Source organism: Cupressus sempervirens, chromosome 10, assembly GCF_028749045.1.
Source record: "Cupressus sempervirens isolate cs-2001-9-10 chromosome 10, ASM2874904v1, whole genome shotgun sequence".
Taxonomy (NCBI): Eukaryota; Viridiplantae; Streptophyta; class Pinopsida; order Cupressales; family Cupressaceae; genus Cupressus; species Cupressus sempervirens.
Window position 1 is genome coordinate 886413567 of NC_143127.1, and position 26251 is coordinate 886439817.

General features: G+C 35.9%; 1 protein-coding gene across 6 annotated transcripts in view; it reads right to left on the minus strand.

The window, feature by feature from the left end:
* LOC149536833 (ARM repeat superfamily protein) overlaps nucleotides 1–26251 on the minus strand; it is a 245597-nt gene that overhangs the window by 94629 nt on the left and 124717 nt on the right. The gene's annotated exons all lie outside the window — the stretch shown is intronic.

Below are 26251 nucleotides of genomic sequence, written 5' to 3' on the forward strand. Positions count from 1 at the left end.
AAGTGGAAAGAAAATCAAAACTCTAAGATCCAACAATGGGGGTGAATACATTTTGGAAAACTTTGAAGATTTTTGCATCTCTGTTGGGATTAAGAGGAAGTTTTATGTACTATATAATCCTCAAGAGAATGGAAAAAACAGATCAATTATAGAATCTACCAAAGCTATAATGCATTATCGAAATCTCCACATCTCATTCTGAGCTAAAGCTTCTAACACCACAGTTTACATTCAAAATAGATGTCCTCATTCAATATTAGAAAATATAACACTTGAAGAAGTATTCACCAGAAATTAGCCAAACTTAAGTCATCTAAGAATCTTTGGATGTCCTGTATACATTCATATTCCCAAGGAAAGCAGAACTAAACTAGAACCATCAAGAAGAAAGGCATACTTGTAGGATACAATGAATCATCCAAAGATTACAAGATTTACGTCCCTGGACAACAAACTATTGAAATTAGCAAAGATGTAAAATTTGAAGTAGACATTACTTTTAATCTCTCAAAAGCATTAATGAATCGTACACAAAACTAGCTACCAAATTAGATGAGAATCCCAAGGTGGAGAATTAGAGGGAGAGTGATTTTGAAAGTCTTGCACTTCCAAGCTTTAATACAAAAAATACTGAAAACCTTGACAATAAAAAGAGGCCACTTTGGGCAAGAAAAATGATAGAAGAAAATCAAGTAGAACCTGATGAAGTATTCAAAGAAAACAAGGGAACAAGGAGCCACTCATGTTATGTTGCACAAATATTTGAACTCATCAAAATAGAACCTAGAAGTGTTGAAGAAGCATTATCATGTCAACCTTGGAAAGATGCAATGATTGAAGAATATCAATCCATACTAAAAATGATGTATGGGATGTTTTACCAGACGTAAAGATAAATCAGTTGTCTACTCCAAATGGTTATTCAAAATCAGCATGCACCAGATGGTAGTATTGAAAAATACAAAGCCAGATTTATAGCCCGCAAATCTTGGCAAAAGGAATAGATTATGAAGAAACCTTTTCTCCAATTGCTCGATACAGTTTTGTCAGAAGTTCCATAGCTGCATTTCTAAACAGTGTAATCGAAGAAGTATACATCAAACAACCAAAAGGATTTATCACTCATGACAAAAATTCCTATGTATGTAAACTGAAGAAAGCACTATATGGTCTTAAACAAGCCCCCAAGCCATGGTGAAGAACATCTTACAGAAAAATGCAAACAGGATCTGGCAGCTGAATTCGACATGAAAGATCTAGGACTTCTTCACTACTTCCTAGGTCTAGAAGTATGGCAAAAGAAGAACTACATCTTTCTAAATCAAGGAAAATACACTATTGACATTTTGACAAAATTTGGGATGACAGACTGCAAACCTTTAACTACTCCTATGGAAGCAAATCTACACAAACTTAAGAATGACAGATTTGAATCAGAACCCACTGATCTAACTTACTACAGGCAAATTATTGGATCACTGATGTACTTGGTGAACACTTGTCCTGATATTTATTACGCAACCAATACCTTAAGTCAATTCATGTGCAAACCAAAGAAGATCTATCTCATGGCAGCCAAGCACATCTTACGATACTTGCGTGGTACAATTGAACTAGGTCTCAACTATGATCAAGTTGAGATTAACCTTTATGGATATTCTGATTTTGATTGGGTTGGCAACTCTATAAATCGTAAAAGTACTACAGGATGTTGTTTCAATCTTGGTTCAGCAATGACATCTTGGTTTAGCAGAAGATAATCATCGGTTACCTAGAATACATAGGGAGCCAGAGAAGCAATATGGTTAAGAAAATTATTAGTTGGATTGTTCTGGAAACCCTTGAAGCCAACAATTATGCACTGCGACAATCAAAGTTGCATCAAGTTGTCTATGAATCCAGTTATCCACAACTGGTCAAAGCATATTGAAATCCCTTATCATTATGTTAGAGATATGGTAGATCGAGATGTTCTCGAGCTAGAATACATAAGCACAAATGAACAAACAACTAATGTATTCACTAAACCTCTATCCAAACCCAAATTGGAGTATTTCAGAGGTAAACTTGGGATGGTTCAACTATAATTGTAACTCCTAAAATCAAATCTCAATTTTTGAAATATATATGAATATTCATATAAATTCTTGTTGATAAATGTTGCTATCTTTTAGTTGCATGTAATATGTCATGAAAGGTGAAGATCTTTCATTGACATATATACACAGAAGGTAACCATTGTAAGGTGACGATCTGTTATCGTAACAGACTTAAAATTGTTGCCCCAAAGTGCCGAAAGCCATGATAACGAATATATTATGATTAGACTTCATAAAGTTGTTGTCTCGGAGTGTTGGAGATCATAATACTTGTCATGATAGAATTCATGACATTGTGATCTTTTAATCTGATCAACTGAATTGTCTTGGCGTGCCAGAAATCAGGTAACTTATTCTCTTGATAGACATCTCTTGATTGATGTCAGTGCACATATCAAGTGAATACAATTTTTTGTGTTTAATTCTCCCTTTCTAAGAGGGAGTGTTAAAGATATAGCTTCAACCCCGAATTGAAGCATTTAAGTAAATGATATATATATACACACACACACATCCATCTTACACCTTGAAAATCATTTACAAATCAAAATGTTGAAAATATATATATATACATATATATATACTAATTATAAATATTGGTTGGTTTCGGGCTGTGACTAATTACAAGTCAAATAGTCTAATAGTTGTCTGCAAACTTCCTTTGCAATGGAAGAGCATGTCCCTGTCGGAACACGACTCCATGTGACACTTGTGCCACGTAGAGTCATGTCTCCGTAGAGACATGACTCTCCAAAACCATATTTATATCAAGTCATCGCTGCATGTTTGAGCATCATCAATAAGAAAGGCAATGCACTCTTCTAACAGCAGCAATTTCTAAAGAATTGTTTCTGCAGTAATATTAATATATTTAGTGTGCATTACAGTCACTATTAAATCACATACAATCATATATATATATGTATATATATATAGTCTGTCGAGTTAAATCAGAACTGAATTATTTAAGAGATTAAAATGAGAACTGTAAGTGGATACTTGAAAAATTCAATTCTTCTATTCTCTATCAGAGATCCTTATACTTTTACAGAAAAGATTGGAAGAGATTCCCTATTTCTTCAACCACAACTCCTAAAACCCTTGAAACTCTTCAAACTCATTCCAATCCCTCTCCAAGATGCAGTCAGATAATTAATTGAATAGTATACAACACCACCGTTCAATCCTCAAATAAATCTCGGACCAATACAATTCACCTGGTGTTTCAGAGATTCAAAGTGCTGAAATGGTGAAGAATTGACAATCCTCCAACAATGTTGAAACCCTTGTTTTAAAGTGCACAGTTAAATAACATAAGTAATAGAGTGATTTGATCCTTGCAAGGCATTATATTTATAACATTTCAATGCCAAGGCCTCTTCTTCACACTTGAAGCCATGAGTCTTCATGAGCACACTTTTCACTTAAATGCCTTTTGCTTTATACTTAAGAAAATATTTGAATAATATAATCTATTAACTCACTTTGACTTCAAAAACGACCTTTTCATCAATATCATAATATTCTGACACACAAGGCCATTGTTTCCTGTACCCAAGATTTAAAGCTTTTCAACCCAATTCCAATGAGCTATGACGCTAAGGTGAACAATATACAATACCAGCAAAAATAGCAACCTTAATGTATTTATTTAAATAATAATTATAATCAACCAGTCTTGTGAAAAAAGGCTAAAGACGCATCAAAATTGAAATCTAACAGCACATAAGTGGTCCTAATGATGAATGACAATGAATGAACTGTTGTCTGGAAAATAAGGGTAGTTAGAAAGTTATCAGTGCGGAGTCCAGACACAGTTGTGTTGTTTCATTGGCACCGTTTCGAACATTATAAATGTTGTGAACACTTATGTATTTTGGCGCCGTTGCTAGTTCGAATTCGGAGTAGTATGAAAGGACGGAGATAAATGAGAATAACAATATAAGACAACCGGAAGACAAATGACAATGGCAAAACAAAAAAATTTGAAGAAGGCACGAGGCAACATAGAACTTTCACATTCTGTATCGCGTAGGTCTGGAAACTTTTGTATGGAGAGAAGCCATGGAAAACAGGGTTATGAATGATAATGTGTGGGATGCTATGCATGCAAGCTCAACCACGAACAAATTTTTAGACCAACTTCCCCGTCTGATCACACAAGCCTACATGGCACAAAAGAGACGCCGAGAGGAAGCAAAACGCGAGGAACGTTGTAGGAGACTCTAAAGAAATTCTATGAGGAGAGAGATGCACAGCGTCGGAAAACTGAACCATGAGCGGTTGCACTATGGTGTCAAAGGCACTCATAGAATTCTGTAATTGTCACATAAGTCGACACATGATGTATACAAAATAAATAAATAAAAGAGTGTTCTATTTTGATTTTGTTTTATAATGGTACTATGTCCCAAATGCCCAATCTTTTAAATAAGAATAGGAATTTGAGGGAAGAAATTGACGAACTACAAATTGTGCGTGGCAAAGCGGATCAACAACAAAGAATAAGACAACTCACCGGGGAACAGAATGAAGTGCCGCTAGAGGAATCACCTAATGTGGTGGTCGTAGTGGTGTTCACAGTAACCAACGAAGGGTGCCTATTGATGTCAATTTTGCACCACTACATAACATATAGTAATTCAACACTTGATATGGGATATCAAACACTCAATTCCTCTTTTGAAAAGTTAATACCCATGAAGACATGAGAAAAACTCCAATGTTCCTTACACCTGTGGATACTAACTCAGTTATATCGATGTGATTTGCTAGTAATCAAGTAGGCGGCCTTATGCTGTTCACTCAAGGATGACTTGGGTTTTTGGATGATGGTGATGATTTTGTATAAGTGCCAGATGATGTTGATGGTGGTGATGATGGGGGCAATAATGTTCTCGTGACTTTGATCTTCCTAACTTTCTTAGAATGAAATCCGATTACTCAACTACTTCATATTTTACTCTTACTCCTATGAATGGAAAGATTAGCTAATGGACGGGGATCGAATCTAATGAAAGCTAACCAGTGGCTCCACCTCCATAGATGCAATGATTCAAAGGAAAAGGACTAGTTTAACATGCAAGGCTTCCCAACAAGCCGCTAGGATGCTAGTGGCCTAGTTATAAATCCCTATCAAACATCCACTAATATCACTATGCAACTATCTATCAACTCTTACTCTTGCTAACTTTCTTGAAATGAAATCTACTTTAACAACTTCAAAGGAAATCTAATTCTAACTATTGGGAATAGGAACCATGCAATAACACAAAATGTTCTTAATCACTATGCAAGTCACAACAATGATAAAGAGACACACTTTTGGTATTATCTTAGCAACAATTTTCTTCCAGCCTTTACAAATGAGCAGAGTTGTCAGAAACTCCTCTGTCCCTCCTTGGGCACGCGTATCCCCGTATCCAATTTGGAAAGGTATCCAATACTGCTCGGATACACGTCAAATATTGTACCCATATATGCCTAATAAACTTGATTTTCCAACCATAACCAAATATTATGGGATTTGCTTTTTTTTAAAGATTTGATGTAGATCTTCCCTTTAATGTTAAAAAAATATACATTAAAGAAGAAAAAAAAAATTTTAATAGTATTAGAAAAGCCTCCACTGGATGAGAAAGACAAATGAAATGTTTTTTCTATTTCAGCAACCCTTTTTTGGATTATCTTCTAATGCAACTCTATTGTGTTTACAAATTGTAAAGCGTTAAATTAAATTATAAATATTTATGTGTCAATATTACTTTTGAAGTAATGAAAATCTCCTACAATAACTTAGGAAACTATGTTAAATACATGTATATGTATTATTTATTAATGTTGTGTCTAGCCGTATCCATATTGGGTGTCTAAATAAATCGCTATATCCGTAACCAATACCGTTTCCGTATTTGTATCCGTATCTGTATCCGTGCAACTTTGCAAATGAGAGCAAATGGCCTTGTATAGAGGCCAAAATTACAACCAATGGTAGAGATTAAGAGGCAAAACCAACGATCCAGATTGGATCCTAGAAATCTATTGTGAAGTTTTCACATCATCGCCCCAAATTTTGGGGAACCCCCATTTTCTTGATCACCTTGGCAAAAAAATTTTGAAGTTGTCCAAAAATTTCCTATTTTAGAAAAAAAATTGCGTTGGACGCCTTCGGGCTAGGAGGGAGGAGATTAGATTTGTTTTCCACCCAATTTTAACTTGATTTTCTAAAACTGCTAATTTTATCCTAAGGCCGAACAAATTTCAAAGACAACATTTTCTCGATAATTTGGACTATACTTGGTAGGATAAAATTACAAAATTTTGAACTTAAGACGGTTTTATTTTAAAAATTGGATGTAGTTATATAATCTTTAGCATTTTCAAAATGGAGTTTTCTAGATTTATTTGTTTCGGAAAATTTTAATTTTTTTTGGTGAAAATTTTGATTTTGTAATGGTGAAATTGAAATAGGAAAATTGTTTTTGGATTCTAGAGAAATGATTTATTTTTGTTAAAAAATTAAAATTGTATTGCAAAATCGATTTTGGATTAAATTGCAAAAAATTGGTGTTAAATAGGTTCAATTTGCCTTGAAGATTTTGAAATCTTTTAAGAAATTAGTAAATTAAAATTGATAAATTGATTTTGGCTTGCCAAATCTGATTTTAAATGATATTTTAATTAGTAAAACGTCATTAAATGAAAATGTTTAGCATCTCCAAGGCTTTATTAATTTTATTTTTGCAATTTTGGTCTCAATCGACAATTAAAAATGCAAAATTTCACTATGGCAAAATTAATTTTTAGCTTGTCATTTAATCTGAGTCAGAATTGTGCACTAATTAAATTTTCTCTCTCCCAAGGCTAGTCAGCCACCTAGGAGGAATGTGTGGAGTTGGGTATAAGAAGGCTCCCCCCCCTTCTTTCATTTCACATTCCACAAGCAAGTCTCTTCCTTTCCTTGGCGATTTTGAGGCAGCCTTCTTCCATTTTGGCGATTTTTTCTTTGCAAAGGGAGAACATTATCAGACTTAGCGATTTTTGAAGGAGCAGATTGGTGTGCTTGGAGCAGATTTCAAGGCCTTAGCGAATTGTTTCTAGGATAGAATTTTCCATGTTGACGATTTTTTAGGGCAGATCTGCACTTTTTTCTTGGCAATTTCTTCCTAGATCTGATTTCCTCTAGAGGCTGTGATTTTTTTTCCTTGGAGTTGAACGATTTTTGTTGGTGAAGTACATGGGCAAGGACCTGATTTTGGCACATGCATGGGCACTTTCAAGAAGATAGAATTCTGATTTCTTCAGCTAGGGCATCATTATTTGCAAAAGGGCTTGAAATTCTTAGGTCTGATCTGAACTTCAAAGAATATGAGGAGGACTACGAGAAGACACTACAAGCAGCAAGCAGGTTAATGAAATCGATTGAACTCACGATAAAGCATACACCTTGCCCTCCCATGGAAGAAATTATCGAAAGGCTAGCTAAGTTCATTGCCTTCGCTAATAGAATGAAAGAAAAAAGGAGATTTATATTAGAAGATCATTTGATGTCAGCCCAAGTGGCAATTTCTCTTCCTTCTTGGATAGGACAAGTGTCCGATTCTTATTGGACACCATTTTGGTGCCTTCTCATTGGTTGCCACTTTTCCTTTTTTTTCATTGGTCCACTGATGATGTGGCATCTTCTCACTGGCCAATGGGGTGACAACCCTAATTAGGGTTTCTAGGATCCAATCTAGATTGTCGGTTTTGCCTCTTTATCTCTACCGTTGGTTGTGAATTTTGGCCTCTATATAAGGCCATTTGCTCTCATTTATAAGGGTCGAAGAAAATTGTCGCAAAGATAATGCCAAAAATCGCTTTTCTTTCTCATTGTTGCGACTTGCATGGTGATTAAGAGCTTTTGGTGCTCTTGCATGGTTTCTACTACCACTAATTAGAATAAGATTTTTATTTTGAAGTTGTTAAAGTAAGTTTCATTTCAAGAAGTTGCTAAGTAAGACAAAGAGTGGATGGATAGTTGCATGGTAGTATTAGTAGATGTTTGATAGGGATTTATAACTAGGCCACTAGCATCCTAGCCGCTTGTTGGGAAGCCTTGTGTGGTAAACTAGTTCACTTTCGTTTGTATCATTGCATCCATGGAGGTAGAGCCGCTGGTTAACTTTCATTAGATTCGATTCCTATCCATTTGCTAATCTTCCATTCATAGGAGTAGAATAGCAAGTAGTTAGGAGTTGGAGTTTTGAAGAGGAAAGTTAGAAAGGCATAAGTCATAAGAACATTCACCCTCCATCACCATCACCTTCTCCATCAACATCATCTGGCATTCACACCAAATCACCATCATCATCATTCCACCAAAGTACAAGTTGTCCTCAAACAAATAGCATAAGGCCGCCTACGTGACTACCAGCAAATCACATCGATATACTAAGTTAGTATCCACAAGTGTAAGGAACATTGGAGTTATTGCTTATGTCTTCATAAGTATTAACTTTTCAAGAGAGGAATTGAGGACTTGATATTCCATATCAGGTGTTCAATTGCTAATATGTTATGTAGTGGTACAAAACTGACATCAACAAAACCCTAATTATTATGGTTGCCACCCTATTGGCCAATGAGAAGACTCCATGTCATCAATGGACCAATGAAAAAAAAGAAAAGTGACAACCAATGAGAAGGCACCAAAATAGTAGCCAATCAGAATCAAACACCTATCCTACCCAAGAAGGAGAATTTGTCACTTGAGCTTACATCAAATGATCTTCTAATATAGTTCTACCCCTTTCTTTCATCTTTTTAGCCAAAGCAATGAACTTGGCTAGCTTGTCGTCGACTTCCTTCATGGGAGGGCAAAGTGTATGTTTCATCTTGAGCTCCACTGAATTCATCATGTTGCTTGCTACTTGCAGTGTTTTCTCATGATCCTTCTCATATTCTTTTGTGTATCCTATAAAGGCATTGAGGGAGGCAAGGGTGCCCAAATGTTTCTTCTTGATGGCAACCTTCCTCAACTCATCCAATCTTGATCCAAATTCTGTCTCATTGACATTCTCCTCTTGTCCACTTGAACTATCCCTCTGATCTCTAGCCTCAAATATTTTCAAATCACTTCCTCCAAATTTGCTCTTCCTTGAAATTCACTCTTCCATTTTCACCACCTCTAAATCAAATAAAAGGGTTAGGACCCCCATATACAATTGCTTTTGATTTTGCATGGTCCTAAGTTGCAACTCTAAATTCTTGCTTATAATCCTAGCCCAATCAAATCTTCTCTTTCCATTTTCAATTTCATCAATAAAATAAAACATCCAGTTTTCAAATTGCATACTTTAAGCTAAGCCTATGATCCGGCTGAGAAGCACAATGAGATCGCCATACTCTGATTTGAAATCCCACTTGGTGAGCTTTGACAATTTGGTGACTCCCTTCTTGCCTTCGTGAAACTAATTCTGCTTTAGATGAATAAAGTAAGCCTCCTGATTATCCTGAAATGATTTGGTAGCATGATCCATCATTACCACTGTCATGCCTTTGTACTAGGGGATATTAAATGTTTCTTCGATCACTTGTCTGCTGATGTTAGCTAACACTCTCTTCCCTTCATTAAAAATGATGGACTTGGTAATAATATCAAATCAGGATGCACACTCCATTACCAATTTCGGACAAGACAAGGTAGGAGGAAAAGCCACCGCGTGTACAATTCCGCTCTCGTAGATCTTCTTTGCCATGGGGGATTGTCCTTTCAATCTATCCTTTAACTGTATCATGTTCACTGTACCGATATTGGTATCACTTATTTGCCTCACTTTCGAGAAAAAGGTGGTCTTAGGCATCATGTCTTCCTTGTCTTTTTTGGTATTCATTTCCTTTGGATTCTTGCTTGCACTAACATCCGCCATGCTAAACACTTATTTCTACCCCTTCATTTTAAATGATATGGACTACACATATCAATCTCCAACCTTCTTTCTATCAATGGAATCTAGCTTATTTCTACCTCGCCAATTCCTATCTCTACACTTATCAATCTCCAACCATCAACTTAAAGGTGGGACTACCACTTATTTTTGTCTCTTCATTACCTTACGATGGACTACGCTTATATCTCCCAACTCCAACCTAGGGTGGTCTAGCTTATTTCTACCTCGCCAAGTGTCCTATCATGAAATCTACACTTATATCTCCAAACTTTGACCTATCAATGGGATGATGAAGTGGTGGATGATGAATGCAAGAAGAATATAGGGGAAACAAACCAAGCAAGAACAAGGAGTGGAATCCGCCTTTAAACCAATCTTCACCTCTAAAATGAATAGAATTTTACCTTAATTTTGTCTTTACCAATAATCGGGCCCTCTTTGAATTCGGATCAAATCTTGGAAATTTCAAGCCTCCTTGCAAACAATGATGCCTTAGCGAAAAAATCGAAAACTTTGGCCCCCTTGAAATTACCCACATTTGTTAAAAATATCAGACCTTGGATCATTTATTCCCTTTACCAAATAAAATTGCCCAAATCTAAGGCAAAAATTTGCAGCGTTTGGAAGAAAATCAGACCACACAAAATCATCCAAGCAAAAGAAAAATTTCATATCTGCTCCCAAATTGCCTAGGGCAGGAATTCGCCCATAATAGAAGAAGAGAAAATGTCGCCAAGGAGGAGAAATCTGCTCCAAGAAGAAAATCACCTAGGCTGGAAATTGCCTCTTCAAGAAAAATCGCCCAACACATGAGGAGGAAGTTAGAATGAGGGAACGAGAGAGGGGGGAGCCCCTCTTATACCAAATTTTCCCATCTCTCCAAGCTGGCCGACTTGCCCTAGAGGAGAATAAAATTAAATTAGCGTCTTTATTAATGGCCTAGATTTAAATGCCATGCTAAAATTACTTATAGCTCAAAGTGAAATAAGCCCATTTAATTGCCGGTTGTGATAAAAAATTGCAAAAATAAAACAAAGAAAGACTAGGAGATGCCAAAATTTTCATTTAACAACGATTTGGCAATTAAAATATCATTAAAATCAGATTTGGCAAGCTAAAATCGATTTTCAATTCCAATTTACCAACTTCTTTCAACATTTAAAAATCTCCTAAGCAATATTTCAATTAATTTAATGAAATTTTGCAATTTAATCCACTTTCAATTTTGCAAAGCAATTTTAATTTTTTTTTTACCAAAATAAATCATTTTTCTAGCATCTAAAATTGTTTTTCCAATTTTAATTTCACTATTAAAAATTTCCTTTTCACCGAAAAATTCAAGATTTTCCAAAACAATTAAATTTTTAAAAAAAATCATTTTGGAAATGTTCAAGTCTATACAATTAGATCAAATTTCCAAAATCCGTATAAGTCCAAAATTTTGCAAATTTATCCTGCCGAATACTATTCTAACCATAGAAAAATGTTGTTTTTTTGAAATTTTGTTTGGCCTAAGGATAAAATTACACTTTCTAGAAAATCAAGTTTCGCACCAGGTAAAAAAGACAAATCACATCCCTCCTGGCCCGAAGGCGTCCAAGATTCCAAAGTGTAAAATTTTCAAATCAAAAAACTTTGGACAACTCCGATAAAAAATGCTAAAGCAACCGAAAAAATTCCAAAAATCCATGAAAATTGCCAAGGCTTGCCCGAAAAAGGGGGTCCCCAAAGGTCTTGGGGCGATGGTGTGAAAACCTCACAATAGTATCTCAGTTTGCCAGAACGGCAGGGACAGAGCAACGAGGAGTTGCTCAAGGAAACATAGCATCGATTGGCAGTGCTTGAGGAGACAAAGGAGCAATTTTTATAGTGGCTTCATTGCATGTCAGGCTTTGACTCATGTTGTGAGGTTTTTACACCATCGCCCCAAAATTTTTGGGGACCCTCTCTTTCTAATCGCCTTGGCAAATTTTTGGATTGTCCAACAATTTTGAGTTTTGAAAATTTCGAGCCTTGGACACCTTCAGGGCCAGTGGGGAGAAGGTTAGATTTATTTTCACTCGGTTTAAACTTGATTTTCCAAAGCTATCAATTTTGTCCTTAGGCCGAATAATTTTCTAATTTAATTTCAACTTGGCAAGATAAAGTTGTGAATTTTGTATTTAGCCGTTTTCTTTTGAAAACTTGGTTTTAACTCTGTAAATTTGGATAATTTTCAAAAGAGAAATTTTTTAGACTTAAGTTTTTGGAAAATCTCAAATTTTTCTTTGGTGAAATTTTTTAAATTTTGTTGAAATAAGGAAAAGTGCAAAAAATCGATTTTTGGTTCTAAATGCAATTTTAATTTTTTAATTTTTAGCTTGGCAAAATCGATTTGGTAGAAAATTGCAAAAAGTTGGCTTTAATTGGATTAATTGCCTTGAAAACTTTTAAGTTTTTAATGAATTTAGTAATTTAATATTGAAAAAATAGCTTTTGGTTAGCCAAAATCCAAATTTAATGACGTATTAATTACTAAACCCTCATTAAATGGAAATATTTAACACCCTCAAGGCCATTTAATTTCGTTTTGCAATTGGAGCTAATTGGTAAATTTAAAAGTGCAATTTTCTTTTGGCAAAATTAATTTTTTTTGAGCTAAGTATTTAATTGTGGGCCTTAACTTGAATTTACTTTTTGTTTTCTGTTTTCTCCTAGACCATGTAGGCCAGGTTTATGCAGAAAGAAAATTGGCTATAAAGGGAGTCTCCTCCCCATTTCATTTTCACAAATCATTTCTTCCTCTCCATGTGGACGAATTTTGTGGAGGAGCAGATTTTTTCCAGACTTGGGTGAATTTTGTGGAGGCGAATTTAGTGGAGGGCAGTTTTTTGCATGCTTGGGCAATTTTTGCTTGCATTTCTCCATTTTCAGACCTTGGCGATTTTTCTTGTGCGCAGATTCTTGCATATTTTGGTAGTTTTCTCCTCCATTTGTGGGCTGCGATTTGTGCCCTAGGTAGCATTTTGGGCAAATTTCAGACTTCATGCTTGGGCGAATTTGAGACAGATTTTGGCAATTTTGTTGGGAGAAGAGATACATATAAAAGTTTGATTTTTGCATAAAAGGCAAGTGTTGGATAGTTTTAGTAGTGTAAATTTCTATTTGCAAAGGGATTTGAACTACTTGAAAGTCATATCCTAGGTTCCGAACAGTCACTGTAAATTTATCGATTAAGGTGAATTTTCATCATCTAGAGTTGCAAGGAGTGCTTAAGCTGACATCCATCTTTCGTTCTAGTCTAAGGATTGCTCCGCGTGGTTCTTCTTGCCTTTTGGTCCACCACTCTACCATCCCGTAATAGGGCGACGAGCATGGATGATGATAGTGCAAGTAAGAATCCCATGCGGGCGAACACTAAGAAAGACAAAGAGGATATGATGCCCAATACTTCCTTCTTCTCGAAAATGAAGAGAATAACTGACACCAATATCTGTACAGTGGACATGATATGGATGAGGGACAAACTGAAGGAAGGACAATCCCCCTTGGCAAAAAGGATTTACAAGAGTGGAATTGTACACGCAGCGGCCTTTCCTCCCACATTGCCTTGTCCAGAATCGATTATGGAATGTGCATCCAAATTTGATCTAAACAGTAATTCCATCATTTTTTATTAAGGGAAGAGAGTGTTGGCCAGCATTGGCGAACAAGCAATTGAAGAAACATTTAACATTCCCCAGTACAAGGGCATGACGATTGTAATGATGGATCAAGCAACTAAATCATTTCAAGATATTTGTGTGTGTTGTGCAAGGATTTGACTAGTTGTCCACCTCCAGAAAACTATGTTGCCGCTGCTATATAATTTTCAAGTCTGCATGCTTGTATTTTTGAATGTTCACATATTGATCTCTGAATGAATACAAAGTTTCAATTTTCAAGTTGCTAATGATATATAGATATGAATCTCTCAGTATATGAAGTGGATGTATGACTCAGACTGAATGAAGATAGGATATCAGAGATAGGATATCGTATGCTTATATGCATCCACATATTGGATATGATACAACCTCAAATACTCTAATATATTGGTCACTCCCAATGGAATGCTCACTGCCAGCAATCCTTAGATTTTATAGTATCATGCATAATTATTGGAAGAAACACAGTAGCATACAGTCAGGATTATTATCTTGCATCAATCATAGCATAAGAAGAATAAGGGGACATCGGATAGGGAGACATTTTCTTTGGTGGTTCTAACCATTAATGCAATTACAAAAAATAGCCCAGCAATGATAGACGTAGGATTCGTTGTTGAAAGTTTCTCTCAACCTAAATCTCTTCGAGTGTGAGCACTTGGAGTGTCTTCCTCAGGAATGAAAGCTCATTCCTTGTGCTTAAATTTCATTCTTTCGTGAGATCAGTTCTTTCAATTAGGGACACTTATGGTACAAATTTCTTGTGTTTAAAATTTGATTTTAACAAAGTGCTTGTTTAAACAGGGCTTGATTGTGCAGAATTAATTTGTCATCGACGAATACCATGCCCATAGCATGAGACTTTTGATTTGGCCCTCTAGAGATTAAAAGAACGTATTTATCTGCGCAAGATATATGGTAAGGCCCGCCATATATGAAGTTGTACTGGAACCCAAAATTGTAAGAAATCAAACCTATAAGGTATGCAAGGTTAAGACTTTTATTAATTGTAAAGGTTGCATTTATTTGTTAGATAAGTTTATTTAATGATTTTTCTTTTATGTTATTATATGTATTTATAAATATGAACATATTTATATGGAAATTTATAAAATATATTTAAGCTTTGATAATTATTCATATTGGAAAAACACATTTCTAACATAAAGTATGGTAATCTAAGTTTTGACATCATAGAAGTTATGTGATTATTTAATGGCGTCATAGACATTATGTAATGTCTCCCACTTAGCCAGTTTAGAGGTATGTTGTCGTTAGCCCATTCTTGTATGGTCCCGAGGGCTAACCAGGACTTCAAAAGGGATCCTGAGGTTATTTGGCCTAGTCAAATTTAATTACAGGCCAAACGGAGTTCGTTTGTTGGGTTGTCAGGAAGACTTACTATTTTTAGTAAGCCAATTGGGGGATGCAATGGCTTCAATTTTCAGTGACAGGATGAGATGCGTTTTGTTGGGCTCTTTCTAATGAGCTATTATATGTGGGATTTCGAGTTTATTTGGTATATTATTTTAATGTTTGAAGTTACAACGGTAAAGTGACTATTCAAATTAAATACTATAATGTTTCATAAAGTCACTTTATAAAAATCAAGAGTCCCCCTTTTGAGTACATACATGGACTTTGTAAAAGGAAAAAAAGAAGTAATATTAAAAGTCATGTATTATCCCACATTGGCAAGACGGAAGCGTGGAGCAAGTGAGGAAGGGATTAAAAGGAAGAGGATAGCTCTCATTTATTCAGGCTTGGAAATATCAAAGAAATTGGAGAATTTTCTGGAGATTATATCTCAATAGTTTGAAGGACGAAATCCCTTCAAGCTGGAAATCTTGACGCCATTGAAAGATATGGTCTTGAGATTCAACATGGTAGCAGTCTGAAAAAAGCAAATATGAAAAACAGCCCGAAAAAAATGGAACCGAAAAAGCAGGTGGAAAAAGCAATCCGTAAAAGCAGTTCAAAAAAGCAGAACCGAAAAAGCAAGCTGAAAAAGCGGGTACGAAAAAGCAGGCCGAAAAATCAGTTCGAAAAAAGCAAAGCAGAAGGGGCAGCATAGAAGGAAATTATTTCAGCCATCTACAACCAGGTTTTTTTGTTAGTATTGTTTTTTAGGGTGTTATAAGCTTTCAGCTGTAAGTGTGCATTATACCAGCATTATCATTTTGTAATCCATGTAAATGCCAAAGTCTTGGCCATATTTCATGAGCATTGTAATTTTCATTGCAATTAAGAAGATAATAGTTGCTGGTGTCATTTAAGCAATTTAATATCATTATTTATCAGCTAGTTAGTTTGCATACCAACTATTTGTAAAAATGCCAGTTGGCTGTAGGTGTTCATTTCTCATGCTTAGATCATATATATGCACTGAATATTGTCAAATTTAGTAGCACACTCATGTTAGGTCATTTGTGTAGTCCATTGTAGTCTTCTAGCACAAGATTTTCATTGATGTAAATTGTAAAAAGGTCATTTGAAGCTAGCTGAAATACTATATCAGTCATACGTCCCTTGCATGTGAATTGTTTGATGAAATTCCTTGAGCTTTCATAAGCATTTTTGAGGGCAGAATTGAGGAGGGTTATTACACATGAGATCCATTTAAATGGTATTATATTATTATAAGAATATGATTGAGATCAAAAGTTGGATTTGTTTTCATATTATAGACCTTACTTTGTAAATTATTTTAGATCTAATATAGTCAACAACTAATGTTATTAAATATGTTGATGAGGACTCTAGTATAAGTATGTGGTGGATAGGGAGTGTGCACAGGGGGAGCAGTAAAACGCTCACGTTGGGGTAATATGAGAACTCCATGTAGATCATGTCCAAACTCCAAATTTTCATCGAATCATATGGCAAGAAGGATATTGATGTAACAAAGGAGCGATTTTGAAGGTCATGAGATGAAAAATAACTGAGTCAAGATGAAAGTGTATAAACGATAAGTTGATAAATGTGTGAAGGAGGAAATGATAAAGTAATAAATGGTTTGATTTGGAAGAAAACAAAATTAGCAAACCAAGGGATATGAATTAAACCCATTACATTCCTTTCTATAATTTTCAAAGAAATCTTCTGGAGGGCATTATCGTTTGACTGCATGAGATGAGTATTCTTATTTGAGTACAATTTTAGTATCATATTTTGTAATAAAAGTAAATCACTTATATTCGTATAAGACCTATGTGCCTTGATCTTTTCCTCTGAGAATATTATTATAGAAAAAAAAAAAGGGAGATTAAGAATCAAAGGGAGGTTGATATTTCAGGTAATCTTGAAAGAGAGGGAGAAGACTAAGGATGTTATTTAGTTAATCTCGAGTGATCTTGGTCTTATTGATAAAGAGGGAGTAAATAATGTTGAGATGGATTTCTCTAGTAATCAATAAATTGCCATTGTCAAGAGGACCGTAATTCATACATTGTGACCACGTGATTTTAATGGGCCTACCCCCTATGTACATTATGAGCAAGTAATGACCTCTAAATGATGTTACATGTATTCATAGAAGTCACTGTCAAGAAATTTGAGTTGTTGTGAGACGTTAATGAAGTTTTTAAGAATTCATCTACGAGTCTCTCCTTGATGAATGAAAGTTGAAGTATGAGTTGTAGAGTCATTCATGTAGCACAATCATACTTAAACAACATATTGGTGTATTGTGGATGAGTTTGATAAAATGGAACAACATGTTCGCCTCTACTGTTAAACTAAATAAATCTTTGGACGAAAAGAGCAAGTTGGAACTTATAAAGGAGTTGACATATATGATACAACATTGTTCAAACAATATAAGAATGAGTGGAAATTTTACATTGTAGGGGAATAATAGTCAATGTTCCATTCCCACTCGAATCTTATTTAGAGGGGAGATGTTCCATTCTCAAATAATCTAAAAAGACAATTTTAGAATCTTCATGCACAGATAAGTATTTTATATTTTTATCTTTTACATTTATCTACTCTTTGTAGTCTCTCTCTTATTTGTTATTCTATATATACTATAAGGGTTATTTGCTCCAATATTTTCCTTTATGTTTGAGGATATTCTTACAGGAAAAGAAGGTTGGTACTTTACATATGCTACCAAATATTGTGCAAACTCAATCTAATGATAGTAGCTCCAAAGACCCTAATGATCAAGATGGATAAAGTGAACCTCTTGAAACAAACATCCTTAATGTTTGAGATTATGAGATTCTTCTACAATAAGAGGGAATATGACACTTCTTCTAAGGCAATGCAAGAGCTTTGAAGATTGATACTCAAAGGGAGTCTAGAAATACATGTGTGTAACTGCTTGATTTTGATGGGCCCACTCCTATGTATATCATGAGGAAGTGATGATTTATCACCAGAAAATTAGATATTTGATTCAAAGTGAGTCTGACAAGAATCCTTTCGAGAGGAGAGTCTCGAAGGGAGTAACTACTGGACCTGACTTCCCATGATCATTGTTTAGAGGGAGAATTTTTTTTTGAGGTGCAATCTTTTGTGAATGATATCTTCTCTATGAGGAGAAGTTCTAAGTGAAACTCCTTGTAATGCATTCTTCTTTGTGGGAGAAAATTAAGGTGAAAACTTTTGTACCACCCTTTGACTAGGCTCATGGTGACTACTATTTCACATATGATATGTAATGAAAGGTGGCAATCTTTCATTGACATATATAAACAGAAGGTAACCATTATAAGATGACGATCTTATAAATGGTAGACCTGCTATCATGACAGACTTCATTAAATTGTTGTCTCAGAGTGCTAATGTCATGTCCCCTTTCTAGCGACATGGTTCCTACAGTAGATTTGCCTATCATCGACTCTCGTAGGCAAATGATTTTGGAGAGAGAGTCCTATTGTTGCCAGAGGTTGCACTTTTAATTTTATAAAGTTATTTATTTAATAAAGTTATTTAATAATAAAGTACATTATAATAAGTTTTTATAAAAGACGTTTCTAGATGTTTCCAGTGACTTCTCAAAAAGTGAATAAATAGAGGGCAGGGGGCACCCATTGGAAGCAAGCAGTTTTGTGGATTTGATTTTCTATTATTAGTTAGAGCAATTTGTAGTCTTTTGGTCTGCAAATTCCTCAAATTATCCCTGGAAACGAAAACTTCCATGTGTAAGCAATTTTGAGGATGTGGAATATCATCCGAATTATTGCAATCAGGAAGTGATATTGCAATCACTTCAACAGAGCAGAAAATCTGTGGCCCAAGGCCAAGTGAAAGTTTCTTAACTAAGAGGAATAAATCGCCATTTTCAAGATTATTGCAAGATTGGGGAAATTTGTAGTGGAAGCCAGAAAACGATTAGGATCAGAGAATAATCTGATATACGTTTCAAGCAAGGAGGCGGAATTATAATCAGTAGACGGAATCACATGCAGAGTTCTCCTTCCAGCTAATAAATGCGAGCCACCTGATCTGCCGGCGTCTCATGCTTACTGGCGTCTCATAAAAGACTGGATTTCGGGCCGAACAGATAATAACCGGCCACGCGATTTGAGTTAAGGCGATTACAGTGGACAAAACGGCAGCCACGACCACCGTCTGGAGTAATCAGGGGCATTTCGTGTGAGCCTGGGCATTTCTGACAACGAGCTACACAATCATGACAAGCGTCTGTTAATTTCAGCGGCTAGAACTGGGTGTGGTTTGATCCAATGTTGACTGTGTTAATAGATTAAAACGAATTTCTCTGGATCCGGCGGAATGACCAGCACGACGTTATAACTGGAGGCAAGAGTGCACAAACCATAGCAACTGGAGTCGGCATTCAGCACGATTTTCGACAGGGACAGTCTCAAATCCGTAGTCACTTCCTCAGTGGGTTTACAGTCAGATTTAGAGGAGCATATTCATGCCTATGATGATTCAATTGGGAAAACCTCAGGTTCTTGCTGTAAATCTCATTATGAACATTGTTATTCATTTACCCTTTGATATTACCGTTTAAGCGTCACAGTTTTGTGGTTCTCCTGAATATTGTTGTTGTTTTTTTAAGTTATCAGCACACCTGTAAGGTGGATCTATTTTTAACAGTTACATATTAAGTATTTGATAAATTTAAGCTCAGAATTAGGGTTTTTGGTGACCTTTATAATAAGGGTCATCTCAGCTAAAAAACTATGATAACGAACAAACAAAAGGTAACCATTGTAAGGTTGTGATCTTATAAATGGTAGACCTGTTATCATGGTTCTTTGGGCCAGATTTTGCTAAACACCATTATAACCAACTTGTTATAGTTCTTTGGGCTGGATCTTGCCGACATCATGACATAGTTACTACTATAGACCACACTTAAGGTGGTGTTTTAAAGTTATGGAAATTGCTTAAATTATGTGTTAGGAAAGGTGAGAAATTTAGAATATCACACTAAGATGATATCTCTTCATATTCTTGCGAGCATAATGTGCTCTATAAATCCTCCCTAGGTAAGAGAGAGTGTTAAGGTTGTAGCTTCTATCGGATTGATTTTAACATGAGATACCTTGTTGATTTTGAATCATCTTTATGATATATATATATATATATATATATATATATATATATAATTATTATTATTATTATTATTATTATTATATAATAATATATAATATATTATTATATTATTATATAATAATATATTACACATATGGTTAACATATTAATATTACATATATGCTTAAGATGAGTTACATATATGGTTATTTATATTATTATTATATTAATATGTTAACTAGTGATGTTTAACCGTAGAGACATGTCTCTTCGTGAGACATATCTCCTCTCATATTTATAAGCCTTCATTTGCATTTGGAACATCATCAATAACAATGGCTATGATTCTACATTTGCAGAAATGATCCTAGAAATTAACATATAGAATGGTGATAGGCAGGGCTGAACAAAATATGGGAGCGAACAAATACTAAATAGTGATTTCCCAATTTTATCACCATGGGTATCAAGCTATTCATTGGAGATACACAATAATTAATAAATATATGTAGCCAGAAAAGGTCCAATTCCTTCATCAATGAATCTCACACTTCCTACCCATGTTCATCATGTCCAAGATGATGTCTTTGTCGTATGTTGCAAAACCCCTTTGTTTTTATAAAAGAGAGAAGCAGAATGTTAGATGTTGGGGATTTTAATCTTCACCTTGAAGTTGTACGGCGCTAGATGATGAAGACACTATTGATATGATATAGAGAATTGGCAATCTCTATATGTTTAGGAACCATGTGCATGCTGGTAGCAGACAAGAAGCCAAGTTAGTAGGCGCATTTCTAATTCTCGCGTCAATAATATAATAATGTCAAGGAACTCAATACCAGCATATGGGAAACCAGCCGGTAGAAATACAACACAACAAGAGTTATCATGATGACTGGAAGCCACGCACGGCTCATAAATGGAGGAATAGCTGATACCATGTATTGAAGATTCATGTCCATCTATCGTGCTTACAACGGGAAAATAACGGGGTCAAGACATTGCTAAAGTTTCGTAAGAATTGGATGAATTAGAAAGGAGTTCAAAATCTGAATAAGCTCAGTCGCCTAAAAGGACATGATGGCTGGTAGTGATAAGTGGCATCATTATGTAGTTAGACTAAGCAACCGATGTAAAGCTGTTTTTTTTTTTTTAACTTTCATGAACATTTTGTTGATTCGGTGGTTAATTATGAAGTAATGCGAGTAATAATTGAAGCAGGTTATTTCTAAAGAAGAGTAATTATAATACGAAGGGGCACAATGATTATCTCTTTTGTTTATAAATAAGGGGTGCTGAAACATAACAAGGGGACATTAAATTGAGAAGACATATTCAGAAAAATATTGTACGAGAGATATATTTTTGTATGGAGGAAAATGACTTACAAGCCATGGCTTTGTGATATAAATTCAAACATAATATTTAAAATGATAAATTAAATAGTCTTCTGTTCATTTATCATCAATAAGGAGATTATTGAATTGTTCCAACAAGGGTTTTTTTTTTGCATTGGGTATTTTCTGCATTCCGTGCTCAACAAACAGGGAATAGTGTGAAACATATAAAAGTTTCTGCAAGCCTGGCTAATTGGACTGCCTACCTAAGAAGTTAAATTCCTTTTGGCTAGCAAAGGATTGCATATAAAAAGTATCTTTTGCAAGCTCAAGAATAATTAATGATATTTTAGATAAATATTGTCTCATAAAGTTGTACATAATATTCTTCGTGGTGATCGACTCTGATCCCCAAATAAGCAAAGGCATCGGTCATTCAAATATAATTGGATTTATAAATTAAGTCAGAAGTATACATATTTCCTTCTTGCAAGCACTAAATTAATTATTGACAAATATTATACAAAACATTCAATCAGTTCAAACACTCAGCATTCAACTTTATTTTGATCGAGTTCAAAGATTTTTCCAGCTTGAAGAATTCACTAAATCTAAATTCGTTATATGAAAATTTTCAACAAGGTGATCATATTCGAGGTGAAGGTTTATCTACCTAGGTGTACTGAAACCTAAAGTCCAAGGGAATTTGGATTATTCCCGTTCATTGGCCAAAACTGATTGAGGAATCCTATTGGAGAATCGATAAAACTCTGGGATTTCCAATCTATGATTTTGGGAACCAACAGATTCGCGACTCTGCTGGGGAGAGTTGCTCACAATATATATTCTAAAGTTACCCAGAATTTTAGATTTTGCAGATCAGAAAACCAGTTGTATCAGCAAGAACCCAGAAGATCAACAAATCAATACATTCCTCGAAAGAGGTGGTGACTTTATTCAATTAAGTTTCAGTGGTAACTCTGCTGAGGGAGAAGACTCCGAAGGAAACGGTAGATAGTTTTTTCAAATGTATCGATCATTTCAAAGAAAAACTTTTGTTCCAAATGGAATCAAGCAATTGGATTTCAGAAATTTTGATTGCAATCCTAACAAGTTGTCCCCAAAAATTTCACAACTCATACCGAAATTTCATGGAGAATGGGATGAATCAGCACTTCAGCATTTGAATGCATTTTTATATTCATAGAAGATTATGAAACTAGTGCAGAAGATCAGGTGGTGAAGTTGTTTGTTAGAGCATTAAAAGACAATAGCCTTCCCACAAATTATACTCGTGACTAGATTGATGAATGGTACAATTTTTGATTGGGCCACTTTACTGTCAAAGCGGATGTACAAATTCATAACATTGCAGCAAAAGAAATTTAACATGTAGTACCATGCAATTGGGTTATTCTTGGATGCCACATGTAGACAAATTCCAAAAGAAGACAGACTTGAGGTTATGCCAAGACCACTGACGTGTGAAGAGCCCTTGGTTATGTGTTGGCAAAACTTGGATATGCCCTCGAGATAGAAGCTTGTGGCAGGATAGAAATTGCACAAACAAGAGATTGGTTCAGGATCTGAGCAGGGACATCTAGATAGCAGTCGGCAGAAGAGCATGGAGAGTGACAGTGACTCAGATAATGGAGATAGCACTCAAGTGGTAGAGGATGATCAAGTGGAGGTAGTCACTATGACACCTATACCTGTCTTGTTGCATGACCTCTCCTACCTGTAACACTACATTTCACAATTAGTTCAGCACCAATCCCTACTTTCAGGTAGATTAGGGCAGCGATAGACATGTCTCCACCAGTAGTTGTGGCAAAGAGACCTATTGTGGCAGATCCAAAGGCAATAACTCCTAAGGCAGTAATAGAGGTTCCCGAGGGAGGGCAAGTGGCAAAGTCCAAGACAGGTAGATCACCACATAAAGTCATCTATGAGGATGTAATGGAGATACGTGATAGTGAGACACCAAAAGAGCCTCAAGTTCGATTGGAGGTGGTTGGATCTGATGTAATAGTGACAGTAGATGTTGCATTGTTAGCGGAGCCAGCAAGAGGGGACCATGTGACAAGAGTGGTACATAGTGAGCATCTTTGTTCCAGAGTATTTGTGCCTAGTTGAGCCAATGGTTCGACCTGGCACTAGTTGTACCTGGACCAGCTATACTTTCCCCAGTGAGGAATGTGCCTCTTCCCGAGGTTGTGGAATTAGAGGACACGAGAGAAGAAGAGCCTATAGTAGTCGTCATACTTGTTGTAGTAGCGAGCACAGAGGACGGAGAGCATCATTCAGTTGAGGTTGGAAGAGATGAGAGACTACCTGCATTGGAGTCTTCTCAGGCCATGGTGGAGACTATCCAGCCTTTAGTACTTAGCCCACATGAGCAGTCTAAGACAGCCTCAGAGCCATCGAGAGATGACATAGAGACATATCTCGCAAATATGGTAGCCTGAGGTCGCCAAGTGGTGATCTCTGCACAAGCTTAGACTTTAGAGGAAGCCATTCGAGAGTTGGAGCATGTGTTGGCATTTATGAGAGTGGGGTGTCCAACTGCCTTCGCCACTTGCTTTGGGGCACATGGGTGACCAGTTACAGAGACTCTGAATACGTTGTAGGAGTAAATTGTTGGGGAGCCCATAGCGAAGAACGAGTAGAGACCCTTAGTCGTGAGATAGCGCGTGGGTACTAAGACACCTACTATACTCTGAGGCGTTGTAGCAGATCGAATAGGAGAAAAGCGAACTCGAAAGGAGCTAGCTACTCAATTAGTCGCTGTAGAGGGGGACTTGGCTAGCTGGCAGTCGGCTTGGGAGATAAAGAAAGCGAAGTTGATGGCTTAGTTAGAGGTGGCTAAGAAGGAAAAGAGCATATTACAGACCCAGTTAGCTCAGGTGACGAAAAAGTTCAAGGAGACAAAGTTAGTAGAGGTTGTCAAGATAGTAAAGACAACAATGGAGAAGCGATTGGAAACCAAGTAGGACTTGAGGTGAGGACCCAACAAGTGTATGAGTTGCAGGCACGTTTGACTCCTTCAACGACATCTCAACCTGCATCTTCAAGGACACTCCCTCAGCCCCCTTCTTAGTTTTTCTTCTCTGACAACTGTATCGTCGAGCATTGTCTCCATTTTGTTGTAAGCCGACGAAGACAAACTTTATTGTGGGGGGGGGGGGATGATGTTGTCCCTAGAATAGTAAAATTGTATTATCCGTCAAGAATAGTTAAACATGTTAGGAAAGAATTAAATATGTTTTTAGTAACCGAAGGGCAATTTGTTACACCACAATGATTGAGCTGCAACCTTTCGAGTAGTATATGTACACTTTTCCATAAACGAGAAGATCTTCAACATTAGTATTGTATTGCCTTGTGATATTGATGTACTTGAAGAGCATTAATGGAGTATATACTCGTGGTTTCCTGAAACATTAGCATTTTCTTTCTGTGTTATACCTTCTTATTATGGTAACATGTACCAAACTAGTTTATTGTAGCATGTTCTTTCATGCTCCTTAATTGATCCTCAACTTAATCAATTATACTATCCTCCCTTTTCCACATAAACTTGGTAATCCAAGATAAGCTTTTGACATCATCATTTTTCTAGGGGTGGGATCTAGTGGTGTTGAGGATTTTGGGATCCTCACATGCTAGCAAGATCTGCCTGGCCTAGAGGATCCTTGAATCTGCATTTATCATCCTCTTTGTAAAACACCTCAAATCTTATTTCATTCTAGTTTTTAGGCCCATCTATTCCATCAAATTAAGTCAGCACCTAAGTTTTGATTGCCATCCTCATGCTTTGTTCATGACTTTATGAAGTAGAGGGGTCGAATTTGTGTTTGAATTCTAATAGTGCCAAAGCCAAATTTAGAGTGATGGGAGGATTATTGAATCCTTGAGGGAGCATTCAACTTCTCTCATCAATGGATTAATCTCATTTTCAAATGTATATCTTCCACCAAGATTTTTGTTCTTGTGAATGGGTCCCCTGAAGGTGTTTTTGATATTTCAAGAGAAATTAGACAAGGAGACCCATTATCCTCGTTTCTATATATAATCATGGCTGAAGCCTTTGGGAGATCCATCACAAGGGCTCATATTGATCAAAAGATTAAAGGTATTACCGTCACTAGGAATATCCCTACTATAACTCATCAGTAATATGCAAATGATACTATTCTGCTAGAAGAAAGCTTAGTCAAGAAAGGGCCTTAAAGTCCATCATAGAAAGTTACATGAAGGCTTCCGGTCAAATTGTGAATGCTTCGAAATTAGAGATATATTTTATAAATATGGATACCAAGGTGGAAAAATAAATCTGTCACATTATGGGATATACCTCAAGGAATCCTCCTCCTTTTTTTTTTTTGCCTTCATTACTTCCTCTTTCACTTGATCTTTCCCTGTCGTGATGGGGTTTGTCTGACACTTGGTTAAATCAAGTCATTGGGCTGCTCATTTCTGAGGATGGAAACCTGGCCCTTTAGAGAATTATCTTCATACTTGTCATTTACAGCATCACCTAATCATGTTTGCCTTTTACTCTGAATCTGCATTCTCATAACAAATTGAAGGGGAAGTGCTACTGCTTGTATTCACAATGTCTTGCCTTGGTCCCTTTTTCTAAATATGCTTCAGATTGGCCATGCTTAGGAGGCAAAGATCAG